The sequence below is a fragment of the Polypterus senegalus genome, chromosome 13 (genome assembly GCF_016835505.1).
Source record: "Polypterus senegalus isolate Bchr_013 chromosome 13, ASM1683550v1, whole genome shotgun sequence".
Taxonomy (NCBI): Eukaryota; Metazoa; Chordata; class Cladistia; order Polypteriformes; family Polypteridae; genus Polypterus; species Polypterus senegalus.
This window is the reverse complement of record NC_053166.1, coordinates 32,252,447-32,276,561: the sequence shown is the minus strand read 5'-3', so window position 1 is coordinate 32,276,561 and position 24,115 is coordinate 32,252,447. Positions and strand designations below refer to the sequence as shown.

At 40.3% G+C, this 24,115-nt stretch overlaps 1 protein-coding gene across 5 annotated transcripts in view; it reads right to left on the bottom strand.

The window, feature by feature from the left end:
* sgcd (sarcoglycan, delta (dystrophin-associated glycoprotein)) overlaps positions 1–24,115 on the bottom strand; it is a 905,470-nt gene that overhangs the window by 56,909 nt on the left and 824,446 nt on the right. The window lies entirely within an intron of this gene.

Genomic DNA, 24,115 nt, shown 5'->3' with positions numbered 1-24,115 from the left:
CTCCAAATGTCCAGGCCTCTTCTTCCTTCCGGCCGCCTCCACTCCTCTCCACTAAGACCTCATCTCTCGTCCTCCTGACTCCAGCCCTCGAATGGAGGGAGGTGGCCCCTTTTATCCCCACCCAGACGTGCTCCAGGTGCCTCCCGATAATCTTCCGCCGGCACTCCCCAGTGTGGCAGAAGTACTGGCTGCGCACCCGGAAGCACTCCGGGTGTCCCTGGTCTTCTTCCCCCCAGCACTTCCTCAGGCATTGGGGCACCCCCTGGCAGTGACCACGGGCCCCTATAGGGCTGAGCTTCCAAGCTCTGTTCCCGTGGTAATGAAAGCTACCAGAGTGGTCGCCCCCTCGTGGTTTGGAGGAGGTGCAAAAAAAAAAAAACATGTCTGCTGTCTTCTCAGCCATAACCCAGAAGAGGATGCTTGGCCGCTACCCTGACTTTGGTTACATGATATGGAGGATTTTTGCATCTTTCTTGAGTTATTGTAATCTAGAACCAGAGATGAATCTACGATGGTTATTATTTATTCTTATTCCTGTATCTTGAATGCACATAGACTGATGTACGAGGAGTAATTAAAATGATTTGAGTCTGACCTGTCGAAAGAAACTTCAGTAAATCAAGTTTTATTTTTTAATATAATCCCCTTAAATACTAATACTTGTGATGACTGTTGTAAACTTAGTTTTGGAATGTCTTCCTGTTAAGCTTACTGTACTATTTTAAACTGATACTATTTTACATTTTGTTTTCTTTGTAATTTGTAATTGTTGTCAAATGATCAGAGCACCTTTCTTGTAAGTGATACTTTTGTGAGTAAATTTGTAGCCATGGCCATATTGTTTGCTAGCCAAAGTACACAGTATTTTTCTGTAATGGGTTAAGATTAGAAAGCAAATATGTATTTTTTTTTTACATGTTGACCCTTTGTCAATGCTGTCCAAAATGCAAATGTTGCATCAGTTATCTACACATGCATTTAATTCCATAATAGAATGAATTCCTTTTTAGGATAGAACCATGAGCATTACTTCTTTGGATTTCGTTTTTTTTTTTGGGGGGGGGGGTTTACGAATAGATGTTTAATCCCACATCAATAAACTAAATTGAATCCATGAACCATAGAAAGCATCTACAGTAGGTGGGCTGGAGGGGTTTGTGGTTCATAAACATCACTGGAGGTCTCCATATTATTACAGGAGACAGCACCAATGGTGATATTTGATAACTGATTAGAAATTCCTGCAAACCACAACAATGTATTGGCACCAACCCTAAAATTAGAACTGCTATAAAATGGACTTGAAAAAATGTCTGCTTTTAATAAACAAACAAACAAAAAGAAATTATTTACTAACACTCTCCTTAGTTGCTCTTTTATACCATATTCTCAGCAGAGACTGAGTATGCGCTAAAAAATCACATTTCGTTCTGTTTCATCGTAGCTTATCTCTTATCACACTTAGTAACAATATGTAGGTGTACAAGAGTATTGACCTTTTCAAAAATGCAATGTTTTGCTTTAATAAATAAATGTAATTTCATCAGAGTTACTGTCATTTGTGTATAGAGTGCAATTAAATTCCTGTCCGCATGTTTGACCACGGGCAGCATGGTGGCTCAGTGGATAGCACTACTGTAAGGTGACCCAGGTTTGCTTCCCGGGTTCTCCCTGCATGGAGTTTGCATCTTCTCCCACAGTCCAAAGACATGCAGGTTAGGTGCATTGGTGATTCTCAATTGTCCCTAGTGTGTGTTTGGTGTGTGGGTGTGTGTGTGTGCGTGCACCCTGCCTAGGGCTTGTTTCCTGCCTTGCGCCCTGTGTTGGCTGGGATTGGCTGCAGCAGACCCCCGTGACCCTGTAGTTAGGATATAGCGGGTTGGATAATGGATGAATGGATGTTTGACCACATGCAAACTCAAATAGCAGCACATTTGACACATTGGTTCTTGCAGCAATATGTTGATGACATCAACTACATAACTTCCAGGACTGCACAGTATAGCAACCATTGCTGTGTCCTGATGACCACAACAACAAATGGCAGTCCACACGAAAAAGCAACATATCAAAGAAAAGGCAGCAAAATAATTTCTTAAACTGATAACAATTTCTAAGATTAGAATAAAAGCAAAATTCATAATCAGTGCCTCAAAGAATCCATAATGGGAAGTAACCATAAAAAAGGCTACAAAAACATACCGATTTACAGAATTATATCAATATCAGGCCTGTTTAGGGTAAGCAACTAAATTATAATTAACACCTTTACAGGTTGCTGAAACCAGAACATCTAAAGAAAATTCTAGCGTCTATGTAGATTGTATTCTAGCTTCTCCCTGCTTTTATTAAGTTAAATGGATGGGTGCACAAGTGAGGCTCAGCAATGGACCAGCATCCTATGTAAAGTGGTGCCTTCTGTGCACCAGTTGTTGCTGTGATAGGCTCACTTTCCCTGCAACTCTGCAAACTGGATTAAAGATGAATACAAATCAGCTTATAACGACCTTTCAAACCTGCTTAATCCAAATGTGAGATGATGGTGAACTAAAATCTCACTGCGGCATTGGGTATAGGACAACAAACAACCCTTGCATCTGTCCATCATGGGCATATTGAACTACCACATGGAATATGCGACCATAGCACAATACATAAAAATGGTGCTTTAAAACAAGTCAGATAATCCAATTCCGTTTACTTTCAGAATGATTACATTTTCTTCAATAAAGCTAGTCTTTTATGAAGCATTTAATGCAGAATGAAGCATCCTACCATTTCTGGTTTTAAAAAGTCTTGACTTGCAATATCGACCTGACAGTACATTGTATATGTCCAACACTGCGAACAGAGTCTGATCTACTGTGTCATGAAGGAATTCATTACCAGTACATCTTCAAAACTGAGTAAACAATGTACTGTATGAATGAAATAATATGGCTTGTATTGCAGTGGGTTCCAAAAGGATGCTGAGTTAATGAAGCCTTCTTTAAAATAGAAGGGAAAATAAAAAGAGGAGTACAAGCCCCGTGGTTTAAAATCTAAGGATTCAGACTGGAAGCCACAAAACTGCAAACACGGTTGTACTTTTCTTGGTGATGCATTTCCCATTGTTGAATATGTATCTATTGTATGAAATTAATCCTTTATAATTAAACAAGAAATTATTACATACATTTTATTTCTACAGTATAGTTAAAGTGTTACACAGATATTCAAAGTAATACAACAGATATAAAAACAAAGGTGACATTAATAGCAAAGGATAATTAGTATTATAGCAACCATTCTGGATTCTGCTGCAATGGTTGCTACTACCTAGTGTAGTGTTACAACACTTATTTGGGTAGCAGGGGAAGAATAAAAATGTCATATAAGGTTTCTTAGGTTTCATTTCTTTTTTTTTAATTATTTCAAATTGTCTGCTATGGTGCCCATTATTTGTAATGAGCCAACAATTCTAGTGAAATTTAATTTGCAGCGAAACTATGCCATTTTCATTCATGCAAGGAAGAAATGTGGTCTGGAGGATGTGCAAGCCCTCCTCCGGTCTTCTTGGGGGTCCCGTCTGGGTACCACCCCAAGCTCCATGCCATATATATATATATATATATATGGTGCCCAGGAGCGGTAGTGAAAAGCTTGAGGCACCAACCAGGCAGCCCTTTTATTGTCCACAGAAAACAATATGGAAAAAGTGAAACAGAAATAATGCTGTGTGATGTGTGTCTCATAAACAGGGCTTTGATAAACAAGGATTGTAAGGCAGTCACTTCTTGCAGAGCCCTGTCTAGCAGTTCGCTCTAGCCAGTCAATGACACTTCCTTCTGGGATGCCCAGGGGTTTATGGAGGCTGGACCAGAAGGGGCAGTGTCAAAGGCCTTCAGCAGGTAGCTTCTCTGTGCTGTTTGTGCAGAAGCAGAAGACAAAATTAGCAAAAACACTCCCTCTCATCTCAGACAAGTACTACATAACTACAATGAGCCTGTGAGGATGTCCTCCAACGCGCATGTTTGACTATATATATATGTGCCTTTAAGAGTTACAACACTAATTGATCTATACTTTGTACCATTTTCACTTGGAGTGTGCCTTTAGATGTTAAATGTGCTGCTGGTAGAAGCTCTACCCATCCATCCATTCATCCATCTATTTTCTACCTCTTATCCACTTGTCCTAGGGTCAGTACCATAAGCAAACCTTCTCAGACATTTTTCCCAGCCTCCTCCTCAAACTCTGCTGGGGGGATAAATAAGTCTCTCTATTAAATAAAAAAAATCTTGGGACAAGACAAGACTTTTTCAGATAGACAAGACGAGACATTTTCAAAGAGATAATTTCACATTCCGTGAGACGAGACTTTGTGCCAAGAGATGAATTGAAAACCTAACGGGTCCAAGCGGGGGCAGAAATAAAAGACAAGCAGTAGAAGAAGAAAAGACAAAGAGTAGAAGACAAGGTCGAACACTGTAAAGAGGTTCAAATACGTTGGCCCGATACACATGCAGAGCAGGTTAGAGATTATGAAAGTACTAAAATTCGAAAGTCTCAAAAAACTCATAGTAAAGATCACATTAGCGCAAACAAATGAAAATTATTACTCTGTGAAATAACGGAACAGCGAAAAGATATGGAATATATGGACACAGGTGATATGACAGAACTACTGCAAGTTTAATTTCAAAGAAACTACAATTCAGTCAGGTTTATATTTATGATCTGGAAGGAGTGATGCAACATAGAATCGAAAGAGTTAAACGATCGGACGTATTAGAAATTCTACAACCAATAATGGATGCAAATCCATACGTCCAAAAGTATCACACTTTACAAAAAATGTATCTGAAAAATACGGACCAAGATGTTTTCTTGGATTTCTGTATGAATCCGAAAGATCACGCACGCATATGTAATAAACCAACATGTCACGAATTGTCAGTGATAATAGTTTCGAAAGACGGTGATATCAAAGACAGAGTTGATATTCGTGTTTATCCAAAAGCACAGCACGATTTGTCGCAAGTGGCAGATCCAGAAAACGACTAGCGCTTAGGGCCCACACGGGGGTTGATGAGCAAAGCGAGCAGGGGGCAGACCCTATACGGAGTTGATTATGCACATTTTGGGCCTCTTTTTGAAACGCCCGGTCATTCTTTGTCCAATGAGAGTATTTGTAATTTGAGATGATCCTACTCAGGATGCACACAGTACTTACACAAATTAAGCTAACTGCAGTGTGGTTTGATATTGGTGTGTGCTTTGTAATCATAGGACTAGAGACTGATCCTTCTGGTGATTAAACACATTGTATTGATGTATGGCACGACAGGATCCAAGTGTAACAATATGTGCATAGTGCAATGTAAGCATCTGTTACTTCTATGAGAAATGAGTCACATCTAAAACATTGAACAAATCCAAAGTTTTACTGTGACATGTCTAGTCACCCTCTGTATAACATCGCCACACTCATTATTATGGAGGCTGCACTTAGTGTCCATATCTATGGCAGAAGTGCACCAGGTCTTAGTTTCTTAGTGATACAGTTTGATACTTCTTCATGGTTGTTGTCAAACATAAGCATTCTGGACCTTTGCACGTTTAACGGAAGTCAGTGGTGATTCTCCAGCCACAAAAATCTCTGTTTACATCTGATGTCAGTAAAACTGTCTGGGGCCTACCTTGTTTGGCTGACTATATTTTATTATCTGTCCATAAGCACAGTATTATGAATATGATTGTCTGTGTCGCCTACTCACATTTATTTACACATTAAAAAGCCTCAATGTATGTCTTGCACCACTTCAACGGAGGCTCTCTTTGACATTCTGTAATGTACCAGCAGTAAATGTTCATAAACAGATTGAGTGAAAAATCTATAAAGCCATTTTAGTTTTATTTTAAGTTCCTCCTAATGTCCCTCAGAAATGATTTCATCAATGTGTTTCCATTATGCACTCCTCGGACCAATACCTTTATTCCCACCAATCAATCAGAAACTTATGAAGCATGCGACGGGATATATCAGAAGTGTTTTGAAGCATCGTAAAGCTTCAGCTAATAGCTTTCTTCCCGTGTGGATCGAGGCAAGGAAAAGAGAAAGTCCATCATCAAATCAAATCGAGCTGCCGCGATGGAGGTTACACTGCTTATCTATGCGGCGCATTTATTAAGAAAGGACTAAAGACAACCGCACACCAGGGAGATAAAGCATTTATGCAAAGGCGTTTGACAGCGAATAAGGTCACTTGCTGCTCTCAAGTATGAAGCAGCAGCTCCTGTCTGCATGTGCCCGCCTGCAGGTGACAGAATGCCGCATATAAATTAAATGGAGTGCTCCACTTCTCCATTTTCATGTCACACTGATCATTTGCTGTCAGCGTCCACCCACACACTACTGTCCCTGGACAACCCTGATATTAACACTCGTGAACTTGTCAGGGCAAGCCATCATATCAGCCGCCCTTCACAAAGCGTCAGGCAAGACACACATGTAAGAGACTTCCAGTCACTCGATATGATTAAGGACTTAACGGTAATTGCATCAGAGGTGATGATTAAATGTATACCCATCCTTAGGCCATCCTGGCAGTCCCAGAATAACTGTGTGAGATGGCTATGGCATGAAATAAATTAGGTGCTCACTGTCTTTTTAAAATATTCTGCTTCTCTGGGAAGAAAGACACGATTTAGGCCTCACTTTTGGTTTGTTAACACCAGTGGCCACTTGAATGGCATGCTTATAGGGTTATTTGTTTAGAATATGAAATAGTCAATGACAAGCGGAAACCTTGTGCATGAGCAGCCTCACTAGTCATTCTATCAGGTTAGTTTTATCATTGATTAATCCACTCAAGTTTAGTAGAATTAGTACCTACAATAAAAAAGAAAAAATGCAGAGCCACTATGGTATTACTTTTGAGGTGCAGAGACCATCTGTTATAAAGTTGTCCACAAAACTGATCACTGACTGCTTCTGGAATCAAGTGGCTAACGTGTGCTTTGCAAATACTAGAGGCTGTTGAAGGTTTTTGGTCTGTTCTATGGTGTGAGATTTAAATAAAAAAATAAATTTTTCTCTTAAAAACTTGGGTTTTGGTTGCCGCTAAGGAACCGTGTGGGAATTTTTAAAGCTTTATTCCCTTTAGAATTTTTTTTTTTGCTTTTTTTTCGCCCGCACAAGAGCAAAAATAGCTGTGTGTTTGGAGGTGCGCTTGGAAAAGTTATTTGTACTTGTACCTGTACTTGTGCTTGTTATATGTATTTGAATTAGCATCCAGGAGGTAGGGTAGAAAGCAGCAGTAACTGATATCGGCATTTGTAAGCAAATAACCGCGTCGTAACAGTAATTTGTTAGTTTAAAGGAAAAGAAAAAAAGGCCATGGCTGACTTCAAAGCAGTAAAAGGGAAAGGTTAGCAGTGCGCAAGTAAGCGGCCAGCGTTAAGACGCCAATCAGGCACAAGGGGCTGTAGGAGCAAATAAGGTAGTAAGGTTTTATTTATTTGTTTATTTTAAATTAAACAGTCCTTAGCGGTCCAGAGGTAGAACAATTAAGAACTGCAAATTTTAATAATGAGGCCAGTGCAATGCAAGTCCTGTTGGATGTTGGACTTTTTAGATGATGGTTTGGAAGAGCCAGATGTCTATGAGGGCTACATCTGCAAGAGATGCCAGCTGATCCAACACCTCGAGCTCAGAGTCGCTGAACTGGAGGAGGAGTTGGCTGCCCTGCGTTGTAATAAAAGAATTGGCGGACTTGGCCCAGGTGTCCTTTAGAGAGATAGTGTGCTCCCCCAAGGTGGCACGGGAGGAGATTCCAGACCAGACAGGTAGAAATAGGTGGGTCACGGTCACAAGGCGTAAGGTAAAGGATGCACACTGTCCGGGGCATCAATCCCAGTATTAGAAGTGTCAAACCGTTATCATGTCCTTGCCGAGCTGGATGGTGTCTCTGATAATCCTGAGGTGGTAGACAGGGATGAGGAGCCCCAACAGGTCACCTCAAAACCAGTTCCCAAAAAGAGAGAGGTAGTGATAGTTTGGGACTCAATCATTAGGGGGATTGAAGCGCAGGTGTGCTCCAGAGAGAGAGAGAGTCTCGCACAGTGTGTTGCCTTCTGGGAGCAGAGGTGGGAGACCTCCCTAGAAGGGTGGATAGGCTCTTGGCCAGAGTGGGGGTGGATCCAGTTGTCATTTTCCATGTTGGAACAAATGACATACATAAGGGTAGTCTGTCAGTTCTGTGATCCAAATTCAAAGAGTCAGGTACCAAACTGAGGAGCTGCGGTCTTCTCTGAAGTTCTGCCTGTGCCACGCACCAGTCCAGGTAAGACTGAGGAGATTAGAAGGCTTAACGCGTGGCTCAAATCTTGGTACAGGGTAGAAGTTTATAGGTTTATGGGGCATTGGGACTCATTTTGGAACTGATGGGACCTGTTCTTCCGTGATGGGTTACATCTGAACTGGAGGGGCACCAATGTATTGGGGAGGCGTATGTGTAGGCTAGTTGAGGATTGTTTAAACTAGGGAATGGGTTTAGGGAGTTTAGGACAGGCCAGGTTTAGATCTATACACGGAAGAACAAACAATGGTGTAGAAATAAAAATGCATAGTAATGTAAATTCTAAGCAAACATTTAAATGTAGAAGGAGTAACACATTAAAAATAGCTTGCCTTAATGCTAGAAGTATCAAAAATAAGTTGGAGTTGTATGTAGCAAAACATAATTATGATATTTTAGCAATAACAGAAACCTGGCTAAATAACAAAGATGGGGATGAGTGTAACATAGAGGGATACACATTTTTTAGGAAGGGTAGTGTGGAAAAATAAAAATCAGTTATTGATCAAATCTGGTGTACGTGACAAGGGCCACGAAAAGTCTGTCTTGCGACAAGTGCAGCTTCTGTTTCCTCTAACAAACAAGAAGTTACAAGTGCCCAACTGATGACCTTTAAAATTGTGTAACTGCTGATCCAAACAAAATTATTGTAAAGATGTAATGTCTTGAAATTCTTGTGCAACTAAAGTCATAAGGTCAAATTTTGCTTAGCCTTATAAAGATTTAGGACACCGACTTCTCGGCGCAGATGAAGGGCAGGTGTCCTAGGACTGTGCTTCTCTGTCATTCTTACCTTTGCCTGGTGTGTATTAATAAAAGATTTTTTACTAACTTTAATTATATCTCTCTGTCTTCAGTCACAAGAAATGACACTAGAGAAAAAGTGTCCACAGTAGACAGAACAGAAAAGGAGGTGGGTTGTTGTTTATGCCAAACAGGGTTTAAATGTAAGTCCTCTTCAGTTGGATGATGAGCCCCATCTTAGTGAGGACATGTGGCTTCGCCTGGAAAATATTAGGGAAAAAGGTCTCATTTTAGGAGTGTGTTATAGACCACCCAATTCAGACAGTAATTTCAACACACATCTTTTTGTAATATCAAAAAGGCAAGTTTACAGGGGATATTATAGTCATGGGGGACTTTAATTATCCAAATATTAACTGGGATAACCTTGCAGATGGAGGAGCACAAGAGCAGGAGTTTTTAGAAGTAATCAGTGACTGTTTTTTAACACAGCATGTTAATGCACCAACTCGGGGTGAAGCCTGTCTGGATTTAGTATTCTGTAATAATCAGGATAGAATTGAGGGTGTAGAGGTGATTGAACCACTAGGGTCAAGTGACCATAATGTAATACAATTCTCAGTATTTTGTAAGAGTACAGATGCAAAGACTAAAATTGTTAAGTTGAACTTTGTTAGGGCAAATTTTGAGCAGATGACAAAGTCTAAGTAGGATAGACTGGGATAAGCTTTTAAATGTGGAGACAGTCGAGGAGCAGTGGAACAGGTTTAAAAATGTTTTACATGTAATGCAGGACAGATACATACCTAAATTTGGAATTAATAGGAAACTAAAAAAAACTCCACGGTGGATTAATAAAGATTTTAAAAAAGAAGTTGCAAAGGAAAAACTGCTGTATAAGGCATACAAGACTAATGACTGCAAAGTGAATGCAGAGCATATGAGAACATGAGGGCAACCATTAAGAAGGATATCAGGAGGCTAAAAGACAGTTGGAGAGGAATATAGCAGATAAGGCGAAAGAAGACCCCAAGAGATTCTTTCAGTATTTTAGTAGTAAAAGAACAGTTAAGGAGGAGGTCAAGTTCATCAGGAATAGTAAAGGGAATTAAAAGATACAGACAATGAAATAGCAGATGCCCTAAACTTACATTTTTCTGAGGTGTTTACAAGTGAGCAAGTGGATAACCTCCAGAGGTAAACGCAACTACTAAGGAGGTACTGAGGGATTTGGAAATTGTAGAGGAGAAGTGCTGCTCAGATTAAATAAGATGAAATCAAACAAATCACCAGGCCCAGATAATATTTATCCTCGTGTTCTTAAGGAGGCTAGTGAGTACATATATAAACCCTTGACACATATTTTTAGGAAGTCACTGTGCACTGGAGAGATTCCAAGGACTGGAAAATGGCAAATATCATCCCATTATATAAAAAGGGTGACAGGGCAGATCCAAGCAACTATAGGCCAGTAAGCTTAACATGCATCACAGGAAAATTAATGGAAGGAATTATTAAGGATAAGATTGAGCAACACATGGCAAGGACAGGAGTTATTCTGAACAGTCAGCATGGGTTCAGAAGAGGGAGGTTGTGTTTTACTAACATGTTGGAATTCTATGAGGAGGCAACAAAAGGATACGATCAAAGTGGAGCTTATGATATTATTTATCTGGACTTTCAGAAAGCATTTGATAAGGTGCCACATGAGAGGTTGGGCATCAAGTTAAAAGAAGTGGGAGTTCAGGGTGATGTTTTTAGATGGGTGCAGAATTGGCTCAGACACAGGAAGCAGAGGGTGATGGTGTGAGGAACCTCATCAGAACTGGCAGATGTTAAGAGTGGTGTTCCACAGGGGTCAGTGCTAGGGCGCTGCTATTTTTAATATATATAAATGATTTAGATAGGAATATAAGTAACAAGCTGGTTAAGTTTGCAGATGATACCAAGATAGGTGGATTAGCAGATAATTTGGAATCTGTTATATCATTACAGAAGGACTTGGATAGCATACAGGCTTGGGCAGATTTGTGGCAGATGAAATTTAATGTCAGTAAATGTAAAGTATTACACAAAGGAAGTAGAAATGTTAGGTTTGAATACACAATGGGAGGTTGGAAAATCGAGAGTACACCTTATGAGAAGGATTTAGGAGTCATAGTGGACTCCAAGCTATCAACTTCCTGACAGTGTTCAGAAGCCACTAAGAAGGCTAACAGATTGTTAGGTTATATAGCACGATCTGTGGAGTACAAGTCCAAGGAGGTTCTGCTCAACCTTTATAATGCACTGGTGAGGCCTCATCTTGAGTACTGTGTGCAGTTTTGGTCTCAGGCTACAAAAGGACATAGCAGCACTAGAAAAGGTCCAGAGAAGAGCGACTAGGCTGATTCCAGGTCTACAGGGGATGAATTATGAGAAAAGATTAAAAGAGCTGAGCCTTTACAGTTTAAGCAAAAGAAGATCAAGAGGTGACATGATTGAAGTTTTTAAAATTCTGAAGGGAAATATTACAGTGGAAATTTGTTAAGGGTAAATTTCGCACAAACATTAGGAAATTTTTTTTTACACAAAGAACGATAGACACTTGGAATTAGCTACCAAGTAGTGTGGTAGACAGTAAGACTTTAGGGACTTTCAAAACGCGACTTGATATTTTTTTTGGAAGAAATAAGTGGATAGAACTGGCAAGCTTTGTTGGGCTGAATGGCCTGTTCTCATCTTGAGTGTTCTAATGTTCTAGACACAGTGAAAAAATGTGCAAGACTCAAAACAACCAAAATCAGACCACTGTGTGTATTTATCAAGCATCTCAGAATTACTCCTGGGAATTGTACTAAATGTCTGTCTAGGATAAGAATATGTCCTAGCCCAGAGTAGGATATAAGAAGCATTTGTGAACTGTCCTACACCCATGACCTCAGACGAGTAGGAGTTCACATCTGAGAATGAATAACGTTTCTATGACACCCTGAGCCACAAAATGTCACTCATGAAGAAGTTTTGTAGTTTTCCGATACTAATGCTAAGGCTTCACTACAATAATAATAATTTTCAACGTAGTAGAAGAAGTGGTAGGGTATTGCGCTAAGCTACATGTAATTGTTGCCATTTTGTAACGAGCACCAAAATGGAAAGACCAAGACACACTCTCTAGATGAGCGTAAAGTCAAATAACGAGCACATTTACAGAATTTAACAATGAATGATCCACAGTCATACTTTCAGAGGAACTGCCCTCCTACTGTTATGCCCTCAGGAAGTGCCATGTGAAGTAAAGTCCCAGTGTTCCCAATCACCTTCCTGAGTTGAGTGCTGTGCCACACTCTGTGATCCCCATAATCTTCTGCGAGGCTCTTTATCCGATTTTCTGTGAGTCTCTGCCTGAGTAGTCTCCTGCGAATGTTCCTGGGGTTGGTTCACGGAATGGAGAGGTCAGTGTACCTGTGTGACATTTCACTGTCAATCACCCCTCCAGCCCCCCTATTTTAAGGGTAATATGATGTTTATTACAATACAAGTTGCATTCATGACCACCTGTGTGTTAATACAGTGATATTGTTTGTGATCCACACTTGGTGCAATGATCTTTATGTGTGTCCCATCAATCACACCAAAACTCCAAAAAAAAAGTGATTTGCAGAATGCAGCTTGCTTTAACATAACCTCACGTTGAAAGGTGGATAAATGTATAAATCTGCATATTATTTCACATGTTGTGAAAGCGTTTAAAGATTTGTCCAAAAATCAATAAATGGTTGGTTGTGACATATCCCAATCATTGCTATTGCAAAGCTACATTTATCTGTGGCCAAAAAACTATAGCATTACCAACACTTTTATTTCAGGTGACAGCGCTCGGCTTCTCCGTGTAGAGGGATTGATCACGCAATATAAATGATTCGTTACTAATATTATTCCATCTCTGTCAGACTGATACCTTTTCATGAGTTCATTGCTGTCTTGCATCTCCAAAACATTCTCCTTTCCTGAGATGTGAGTGCTGCTCTCTGCCTGAACACCATCTTCTTGGTCTTAATGAATTACAACATCTCGCAAGCTCTCCTAAATCCTCATAAAGTTGAGGAGTATTTTCCAAAATGAATAAAACTGATAAATGCTATTACTCCTACTCCTAAGAACAGAACCAACTTTAGCGTCACTCTGAGATTCTTGAGCCACTTAGGACTGTTTTCCTACTCTGAGGCTTCACCTCAGGCAACCCTACTGCAAACTCAGCAGGATGTTGCAGCCTACAAAGGCCCAAAATGTGAAACAGACTTTTAAAGTTTAAAAAATATACTTTAGTGTTTTAAATCCACACAATTCACTAAATGACCCACAAGGGAGAGGAAACCATCACATCTTGGCTTAGAAGGACAAACAAAATATGAGTAAAATTACGAAAAAAATGAAAAAGGGTTTGCTAGGAGAAAAGCAACTCATAGCAAGCAAATCCAATCCACAATCCAATCTTTAGTCAAAAATGTAGCGAAAATATTAAAAAAGATAAAATCAATTACAACACTCGAAAGAATTTCACTGTGCTAACTCACAATGCTGATCTGGGGAATTACTTGCCTTACTTAAATAAGCACATGGTGGCCCCACACAAGAATGTATTACCACTACAATAAACCTAATATATATTGTACATAACAATCATTTAAAAAATACTGAAAACATAACACTAAAGGGGATTAAACATGTTAGCAATAACTGTTATGTTTTAGCCGAGTCTCCTTCCCTGGTTTATATCTAAATTTCTTTTTTTAGGTCTTTCGTTCATTCTTTACTCTGTTAGTACTATACTTTATGTTAATATTGTTATTTTTTGTCTAATTATGTATTCAATGTCAATTGTCCACAAGAAGGAGAGGGGTTACGGTTGGAGTTTAGACTATATTTTGTGAAGATTACTTATATTTCTAGAGGAACTGGCTACTGCAATGCAGTGTTCACTAGCTGCTTGAATTGTTCTTTTTACAGCTTTCAGTTAATTCAAACTGCTTAATGGGCAGCTCTAATCAGGGTATGCTAAACTACATTAGAATTACATGAGAACATAAGAAATTTGACAAATAAGGGGAGACCATTCAGTCCATCAAGCCTGTTTGTGTAGCTAGTTGCTAAGCTGTCCCAATATCTCATCCAGGATTTTCTTAAAGGTTCTCAAGGTTTCTGCTTCAACCACATGTCTTGGTAGTTTTTTCCAGAATCTCACAATTTTTTGTGTAAAGAAGTGCTTCCTGGCTTCAGTTTTAAATGCATTTCTCTTTAATTTCCTTTGATGTCCTTGAATATGTGATTCTCCCTTAAGCCAAAGGAATGTGCCTGGATAGACTTTATCAGTGCCTCTGAGGATTTTAAATACCTGACTTAGGTCCTCCATTTAGGCTGTTCTGAGTACCAAATGAGGACCGAACTTGCAGTTAGGCCAGTGAACATAATAAAGTGGTTACTCAGTGTAGATAAAATGTTCTGTAACTGCCATGTCATGATGGTTGGAACACTTTGTGCTGGCAGAAGACAACAGGGTCATGAACCCATGAAACAGGCTATTTGTCATAGCACTGGTAGAAACAAAATGGCACTGAAATATTAGATCAAAAGATGGCATGAACTGGCAGTTTACTAAATCTGGGTCATAGGGTTCAGGCTCCAGCTTTGCTGTTGGTGTAATTCTATTAGGTAACTGTCAATGAATTGATAGCACCTGTTACATTGACAAAGGGTCTCTGTATGGCCTCTCCCAATACAAGTGCACTGCGACCAGCATCTTTGGCCTGTGTCTGTGTCCCTGTGGTTGAGGGATGGTCAAGCCCAATGCTAGTTGTTCTTTGTGTGGCCTGTTTGAAGCACACCATCCCCGGCCTGCCCTGCGTGGCTTGTTTGAGCAGTAAAGTGTAGGGTTCAGCGGGACTGTCTACTTGCTGCAGAGTCCTGGGTTCAAATCTCAGATACAGACAATTTCCGTGGATTGTCTACATGTTCTCTCTGCGTCCAAATTCACTCCATATGAGCATGGTCTGTGTAAAAGTGTGTATTAGTAGTATATATTTTAATTACATTACATATATTTTATTACATATATCATATACAACTACATATTTTTTAATACCATTTACAATATCAGGTGGCTAAAATTTCTGTCAATGACAGCAGATGTCAAGTGATGAAAAATTCATGTGCTCTTGTTAGATGTTGGATGTGGAGGGTCTCTGGCTAATTGTAGTTCAGATTTCTTAAATATAAAGTTTTTCAAATAAGTACCCAATGAAGAATTTAAATCTGTGCTGAAGTCTCAAGTGAACAGTGTTGGCTATATACAAATATCACAGAAAGTGAATCATTGTGGCATTTTACAGGTTGAATCATTCTAATCTTTACATTATACAGCCATGAGGTTATTTTTGTCTTTGTTTGTCCGTACTGACCCCCTACTCTCTCTTCTGTTTCTTTTTCCGGTTTCTTTGTGGTGGCGGCCTGCGCCACCTCCACCAACTCAAAGCATCATGATGCACCAACATTGATGGACTGAAAGCCAGAAGTCTACGTGACCATCATCATCAAGTCCTTCCATGAAAACCCTAAATACAAAGAGGACTGTTTGACTTATGTTAGGTAGATTGCCCAGAGGGGACTGGGCGGTCTCGTGGTCTGGAATCCCTACAGGTTTTATTTTTTTTCTCCAGCCTTTGGAGGTTTTTTTTGTTTTTTCTGTCCACCCTGGCCATCGGACCTTACTCTTATTCTATGTTAATTAATGTTGACTTATGTTTATTTTTTATTGTGTCTTCTATTTTTCTATTCTTCATTTTGTAAAGCACTTTGAGCTACATTTTTTTTGTATGAAAATGTGCTATATAAATAAATGTTGTTGTTGTTGTTTTTAGTGCTACAGACATACTGATTAAACGTTTAGTTACTTTGCTAAAAGTGAGCCATCTTTTATATTTTTCTAAATAAATTCCTTGCATTATTACATGAACATTTTGTCATTTACCTGTCTTGAGTTCAAGGACCAGGAGAAGTGAGCCACTGTGACTGAGGTTAGCACCAGGAGGGCCGGCAACTGCAGTGATGAGTATGTGATGGAGAAGAAGCAGAAGTCTGACTGTTAGCATATTACAACACCTGTCCCTGCATTCTGATACAGTAAGGGATGTGGCCAGACGCTGGTGGACACCTGACCATCACACCTGTATGAGCATGTTTAATAACCATTTCCAAAATCATGGCCATTAATTTGGAGTTGACCTCCCCCCGCCTTGCAGCTTTGACAGCTTCCAGCCTTTATTTGTGCCCATTCATTTGTGAGGTCAGGTACTGATGTTGAAGAAGAAGACCTGGCTCATAATCGCCAGTCCAATTCATCTCAAAGTTGTTCAGTAGGGTTGTGGTAAGGGCTCTGGGCAAGCTACTCAAGTTCCTCTATGTCTCTATAGACTTGACTTTGTGCATATGAATACAGACTTGTTGGAACACAAAAGGGCCTTCCCCAAATCATTGCCACAAAGTTGGAACCACACAATTGTCTAAAATGTCTTTGTTTGCTGACCATCTATCACTTGAACTAATAGGCCTAGTGCAACCCCTTCACCAAATTTTACAGCAGGCACTATGCAGGTGAGAATGTGGTGTTCTGCTGGCATTAAATTCAGATTCATCAGAACAACAGATAGTGAAGCGTGATTCATCACTCAAGAGAACACATTTTTACTTCTCCAAAGTCCAATGGCAAAGTGCTTTACACTACTCCAGCAGACCCATGGCATTGCATATAGTGATCATAGGCTTGTGTGTAGCTGCTTGACCATGGAAACCCATTTGATGAAGCTTTCAACACAAAGTTCTCGTGCTGATGTTGCTTCCAGTGGCAGTTCTTAAAACAGAAAGCAGGTGATTTTTACGCATTATGCCCCTTCAGCACTAGGTAGCCCTGCTCTTTGAATCTACATGGTCTACCACTCTGTGGCTGAGCTGTTGTTGCTTCTTGACACTTCACAATAATAGTAATTAGAGTGTGGCAAAGGTGGCATCCTATTACAATACTACATTTAAAGCCACTAAGCTCTTCAACATGACACATTCTACTGCCAATGTTTGTCATTGAGTTTGCATGGTCATAAGCTTCATTTTAACAATGTGTGCAGCTAAAAAACCTGAACCCAATAATTTTAAGGGATGATCACATACTTTTGGCAATATAGTGTACCTACTGTGTAAACAGTATCATTACTATTATACTGAATAAATGAAAAATCTTATTAGTAAATTGAATAAATAAACACTTTGCATCCTACCTTCCTTATATAGTAATACTCCATCTAACCCCACCCATCTCTGACCCCACCTAGCATCCTACCTTCCGTATATGGTAATAATCCATCTAACCACACCCATTTCTGACCCCACCCCATCATGTGTCCTGCAGAGAGGTTTGTTTGACTCAGCACACATGACTGCAGGTTTTTCATCAGGTGTTGATACCAAACAAGTCTTCTTCTTTCAGCTGCTCCCGTTAGGGGTTGCAACAGTGGATCATCTTCTTCCATATCTTTCTATCCTCTGCATCTTGTTGATGCCAAACAGGTAAAAAAAAACACACACACAAAAAGACCAGCTTGACAGATAAACCTTAAATTCAACAAGAATAATGCCGAGCCATTCTCAGCCATTAATTAACAAACAAGCTATATGGGTGTTTACTAATCTAGAGTGACTGTGTTTTGTGCATTTCTAGGAGGTGTAAAGCTGTGCACCAGTAAATGTAAGAGTATAAGTTAAAGTGATTGCCACAGCATGCTGGTCTACAGGGTCATTATTGTCATGTGTAGTGTTGTATTTGTTCCAAGGACTGAGAGCTTTATCTCTAAGTAAGAAAATACTTTATGTTATAACAAGTCTTTTGCACTACAAACTCAAATTCAAACTTTTTTTATACAGTTGTCCATTGGACATTTGTGACTTGTTTTTTAATTTATTTTTTCCACTGTCACACATTCATGCATGGGAGGCAGTCTAAGGGCTTAACTGAGAGTAAGCTACGGAGTGAGGGGTTGATGAATCCCACTAATGCCTTTTCTCCCTCTTCCGCAGACCTCCAAAAGGGAAGACCAATTAAAATTCCACCTACTTCCAGTTACAGACCACACCCCTCTGCCGACCTCACTTCTGCCCATATCCCACCTCTTTCTGCTGAGCATGGTATAAAGCCCAAGACCTCCACTCACCAAATCAGTCAGGTTCAGACTCAGTCTTTAATGACTACTCTTTTAGATTATATCTGTTGTAATAATAAACTGGGTGGATCCCTAAAACTTGTTCTATGTTCTTGTCTTTTCACACCACATAAGACAGAAAAACAGCTAAGCTTGGAAAAATGGAAGGCTTTGAGATTTAAAGGTGGCATCTCTAGTGCTTGCACATATTGAAGATTAAGAATTGTACAGTGCTCCAAAAGGTGACGAACAGAGGAAGCGAGAAAGATGAATCCAGCATTCCAGGACAGCCAGCCTGTAAAGCCTGTTTTGCCAAGAAAATTAGCCTTTTGGCACCCTGCCCCGAGCTGGTTCCTGTTTTAAAAATGACGTAGCCAGAATAGGCTGAAGCTCCCCATTGTTAAGCCAGTTGCTTGGCTGGACTTGGTTCTGCTGCTTTTTTAGATCCAGCTGATCTTTCTGAATTACCAGTTGGCAATATAGTCTGTGTTAACTGGTGAAATTCACTGAAGCGTTTTTTGCAGCAATTTGCTGGGTTTGCCAACAGTGACCATGCTTGCTGACTTTTTTCCTGAAAATTTTCCATGCAGCCAGCTTAGGTAAACTTTTCTCCCAGCATTCCATGATGGTTTGTGAGGCCAGCGTGACATCACATAGCTGCATCAGTGATGTCACTACCTGATGTGTACCATCTGCCAGATTTGTGTTGTGTAAGCACTTGAAATTTCACACATGCATACTGCAAGCATACTCCTCCTCACACTTTATGGTGGGGCATAATCTGCTTTGCGTATGCATGAATAATTTACGGCATATACATTCATGCATGACATCACTACCTGATTGATACTCCAGCCAGTTGTGTACTCCACATTCACTTTAAAAAATGAATGAATAAATAAGTAAGTAACTAAATTAAACTTAAAATGAATGAATGAATAAATAACTAAAGGACTTGTGGTATTGTATGAGGAAGTCGGGAGTGGCAGAAAAGTATGAAAGAGTGGTGCAGGATATGTACGAGAGAAGTGTAACAGTGGTGATGTCTGTGGTAGGAGTGATGGATGAAGTAGATTTGGTGATGGGCTTACATCAGGGATCGGCTCTGAGCCCTTTCTTATTTGCAATGGTGATGGGCAGGTTGACAGATGAGATTAGACAGGAGTCTCCTTGGACTATGATGTTTGCTGATGACATTGTGATCTGTAGCGAGAGTAGAGAGCAGGTCGAGGAGACCCTGGAGTGGTGGAGATATGATCTAGAGAGGTGAGGAATGAAGGTCAGTAGGAATAAGATAGAATACATGTGTGTAAATGAGAGGGAGGTCAGTGGAATGGTGAGGATGCAAGGAGTAGAGCTGGCGAAGGTGGATGAGTTTAAATACTTGGGATCAACAGTACAGAGTCATGGGGATTGTGGAAGAGAGTGCATGCAGGGTGGAATGGGAGGAGAAGAGTTTCAGGAATGATTTGTGATAGACGAGTATCAGCAAGAGTGAAAGGGAAGGTCTACAGAATGGTAGTGAGACCAGCTATGTTATATGGGTTGGAGAGGGTGGCACTGACCAGAAAGCAGGAGACAGAAATGAAGGTGGCAGAGTTAAAGATGCTAAGATTTGTGTTTGGTGTGATGAGGATGGACAGGATTAGAAATGAGGATATTAGAGGGTCAGCTCAGGTTGGATGGTTTGGAGACAAAGTCAAACAGGCAAGATTGCGTTGGTTTGGACATGTGCAGAGGACAGATGCTGAGTATATTGAGAGAAGGATGTTAAGAATAGAGCTGGGAGGCAAGTGGAACAGAGGAAGTCCTAAGAGAAGGTTTATGGATGTGGTGAGAGAGGACATGCAGGTGATGGGTGTACCAGAGCAAGATGAAGAGGACAGAAAGATTTGGAAAAAGATGATCTGCTGTGGCAACCCCTAACGGAAGCAACTAAAAGAAGAAGAAGAAGAATCTGTTGTTCTGCATTGATTTATTGTACATTGTGTCTTCACTGTTGGATTAAATATGTTACATTCCTCTCTATGTACCCCAGATCGAGTAGTAACAGGGACAGCCCCTGAATATATATCGGTGATCCATTGCATCACTGGCTCTGTAAGTGGTAGTTAGCTGCAATGATAGGAGCTCAGTAGAGACAGGGACAGAGATACAGTACTTGAAATATTGAGGACTCGGAATATAATTTTACCTGAGGGATGCACAGTGGCTAGCACTGCTGCCTCACAGCTCAGGCCACACTTTGGTCACAGGAATCAGCCCTGCATAGTTGGTAGACTTTTCCCTAGCCTTCAGGGAAACTTTAAAGACCATTGCAAAATTATAATCCATTCATATTAAGTTCAGTTTCTCCTTACTCATCTTCAACAAACTTGAGGTCAAGTGAATTCAATGGGGTTCACTTGTCAAAAATTGTGAGCAACCGCACAGTTGTGTTAAAGCAGACAGGAAGATGATTGCGTGTTTGAGAAACTGCATTGAAAGTCAGTATCTAAAAGTTCAGAAATATTGTCATCAAAAACTAGAGGGTTAAACTGTAAACAAAGTCAAAGCAAGAATTGCCAGGAGTTGTTAACAAAAGAACAAGAGCCAGGATGCTAAAACATTTCTGCATAAGGGGAGCTGTCTCAGGCACTGGCTGATGAACACATTGTTTAATGCTTTTTTCAGCCACTCCTCTTCCTTTAAAATTACAAATTACACAACACAGAGGCATAATCAAGATTGGCTGGATGCAATTTCATTTTCTTGCCTTTGAAAGAAGAGAAAAAAATATTCACTGAGGAAAAAGGTCACTTCCAGTTTATTTCACTCAGTTAATGATATATTTATTCCTCTTTTTCTGAAGTGTTTCCTTCAGGCAGCATTTGATTCAGATGTAAATATAACAAGTACGATGAGCACCTGGGTTCTGTTTGCTAAGCAAAAAAAAACAAACAAAATACCAAGATAAAGTGAGATCAACATGTCGGAGAAAGTTGCAAGCCAGTGAAGGTACGTGATGAGATCCAGGCAGACAGATGTTAGGATATATGAAGAAAAAAAAAAAAGAAAAAAAGGTGCTTTGAAGGGAAATTACAGTATGAGGAGGGATAATGAGGGGCAAACAGTATAATGAGAATGAACCTCTCAGGGTTAGCAAAGCACATTTCACATCAGCAGTGCTGAATGATTATTACAGATTATGGTTAATCCATCTTGCAATCTGACATTTCAACGAGTAAAGAAATAAAAAGACCAAAATGAAAATGCCTTCCATTGTGCAAAACAATTTCAAAAACAAAAACTGTGGTATAAGATTAAATCTACAAAACAATGAAATGCAACATTCTAAGACTAATGTGCAAATTAATAGGGGGGCACAGCAGTCAACGCTGCCCTCTTGACAGGCTTAGATCCTGGATCAGTTCTCCGCTGCTGATGTTTCTATGTGGAACTGTCGTGATTTCTCCACGTATGTGTAGTTTGTTTGGTATCCCATTGTTGGCCGAATCCCACCAAGACAGGTATTGCCTCTTCATAGACAGCGTGTCCTAGTGGTTAAGACATTAATCTAAACTAGAATGACACTCTTTCTGTGGCTTGACCTGAGTGCGTCACTTAATCTGCATAGGATTCAACTGCACATGCCACTCTCTCTCCCTCCCTTACTGTATGTGTATGCTGTGTGTGTTTGTATACAGGGTGATTAAAAAAAAATCATCCGATTTTAAAATGGTTTATTTCCCTTGCAAATCATTACAGAACAATGCAGTAAATTGTAACTGGTTTAGGTGAGTATAAAGTTTATTATGTAATTGTACAAGTGCTCATATGACTTCCTCCAGCTGTATGGTTAACATCAACGTGATAGTCAAATTCATTCCATACTCGACTGGGCATGTCGGGTGTCACTGTTTCCCCAGCTCATTCAATGCGATTTCAGAAATCATCCAGTGTTGTTGGTAGTGGTGGCACATAAACAGAATCCTTAACATAACCAAAAAAAAAGTCACACGGCATGAGATCTGGTGACCTTGGAGGCCAGAAGTGGAATGCCAAATTGTTCATTGTTCATTGTTGAGAAATCCACAGACTGAAGTGAGCCATCTTCTGGTGACAGTCAGAAACTCTATGACCCCCTCTTTCAATTGGTATGGGATAGGTTCCTAGGCACCTCATGGTTGTGAAAATATGGTACTTTGAAATCAGATGAATCTGTTTGAATCACCTATATTTATATATCTATACTAATAAAAGGCAAAGCCCTCACTGACTCACTCACTCACTGACTCATCACTAATTCTCCAACTTCCCGTGTAGGTAGAAGGCTGAAATTTGGCAGGCTCATTCCTTACAGCTTACTTACAAAAGTTGGGCAGGTTTCATTTCGAAATTCTACGCGTAATGGTCATAACTGGAACCTATTTTTCTCCATATACTGTAATGGACGTTAGCTCGATGGATGTGGGGGGGCGGAGCTGCGTGTGACATCATCACCCCTCCCACGTAATCACGTGAACTGACTGTGACCGCAGTACGTAGAAAAGAAGGAAGAGCTCCCAAAGAGCGCTGAAGAAAAACGCCGAATACTTTATTCGTGAGATACAAGTTTAATGAGAAGACACAAGGTATAAACGAGACTTTGGATCACTTTGTAACGGAGTTAAAATTGCTGTAGCAAGAAACTTTTAAGTGTCGGGTCTTAGCTAATATTAAATAAAGCCGTGGAAATCGCAACATCACACAAGAGAGCAGCTCACGTGAACTGACTGACCGCAGTACAAGTGATCACTTCCATGCATCAAACCTGTTCAAAAAACGCATTACACAATTGACAAGGTGATGGCTTTATATGTCGTTCGTTTATAAAACAGCGGAGAAGCTGTGTAAAGGCTGTTTCACAAAAAACCAGCGGAGCGTCTTATATGAGCAGGCAGTCAGCTAAAGAAGGGAATCAATAAATATCTAAAATCGTAATAAACAAACAAAAAATAACATACAAGCCGCAGATTAAATAAAGGAAACGGGTACCTGAACAGTAAAGTAAGTCTCGAATAGCTACACAATAACTATAAGAATCATATTAAACGAACAATAAAACAGTACAGAACCGCAAAGCAAGGAGAAACGATGGCCTTATATGGTGTTCGTTTATAAAGCAGCGGAGAGGCTGTGTGAAGGCAGCTACACAAAAAAACAGCAGAGCGCCACACTCTGAAAGCTTCTTTGGGGTATCCTTCTACATCTTTATCCAGGGAGTGCGGAGCGGTGTTCCGTTTCCTTGTCTCTCGGCGTTCTCTGGATCCTGTCGACGCCTGGCTGGTACCTGTCATCGGTCTGGATGGGACGTTCCAGGCCCGCAGGCCCTGCTCTCCTTGTCCCCGCTGTCGTGGGGTGAATCTACGGAACCTGCGGCCTCTGTGTCGGGCTTCCAGGATGCCTAACGACGTGAATGCTCCACTTCCTGCCAGGATTGGCCTGGTTAATGCTCGATCCTTGGCAAATAAAACTTTTGTCCTGAAGGATTTTTTCTCGTCCCGAGGACTGGATTTTCTCTGTGTGTGTGAGACGTGGCTGAGCGATGGTGAGTCCAGCATCTTTTCAGAACTGCTACCGGATGATTGCTATTATTTTAATTCCCCGCGGACGTCGGGCCGAGGAGGAGGGACAGCGATGATTTTTAAAAGTCACTTTAAATGTAAGCAGCTGTCACCATCGTCGGCATTCACCAGTTTTGAAGTGAGTGTGTTTGAGTTGGGCTGCTCTCACGCAGTGTTGTGTGCGGTGCTTTATCGCCCCCCAAAATACAACAAGGACTTT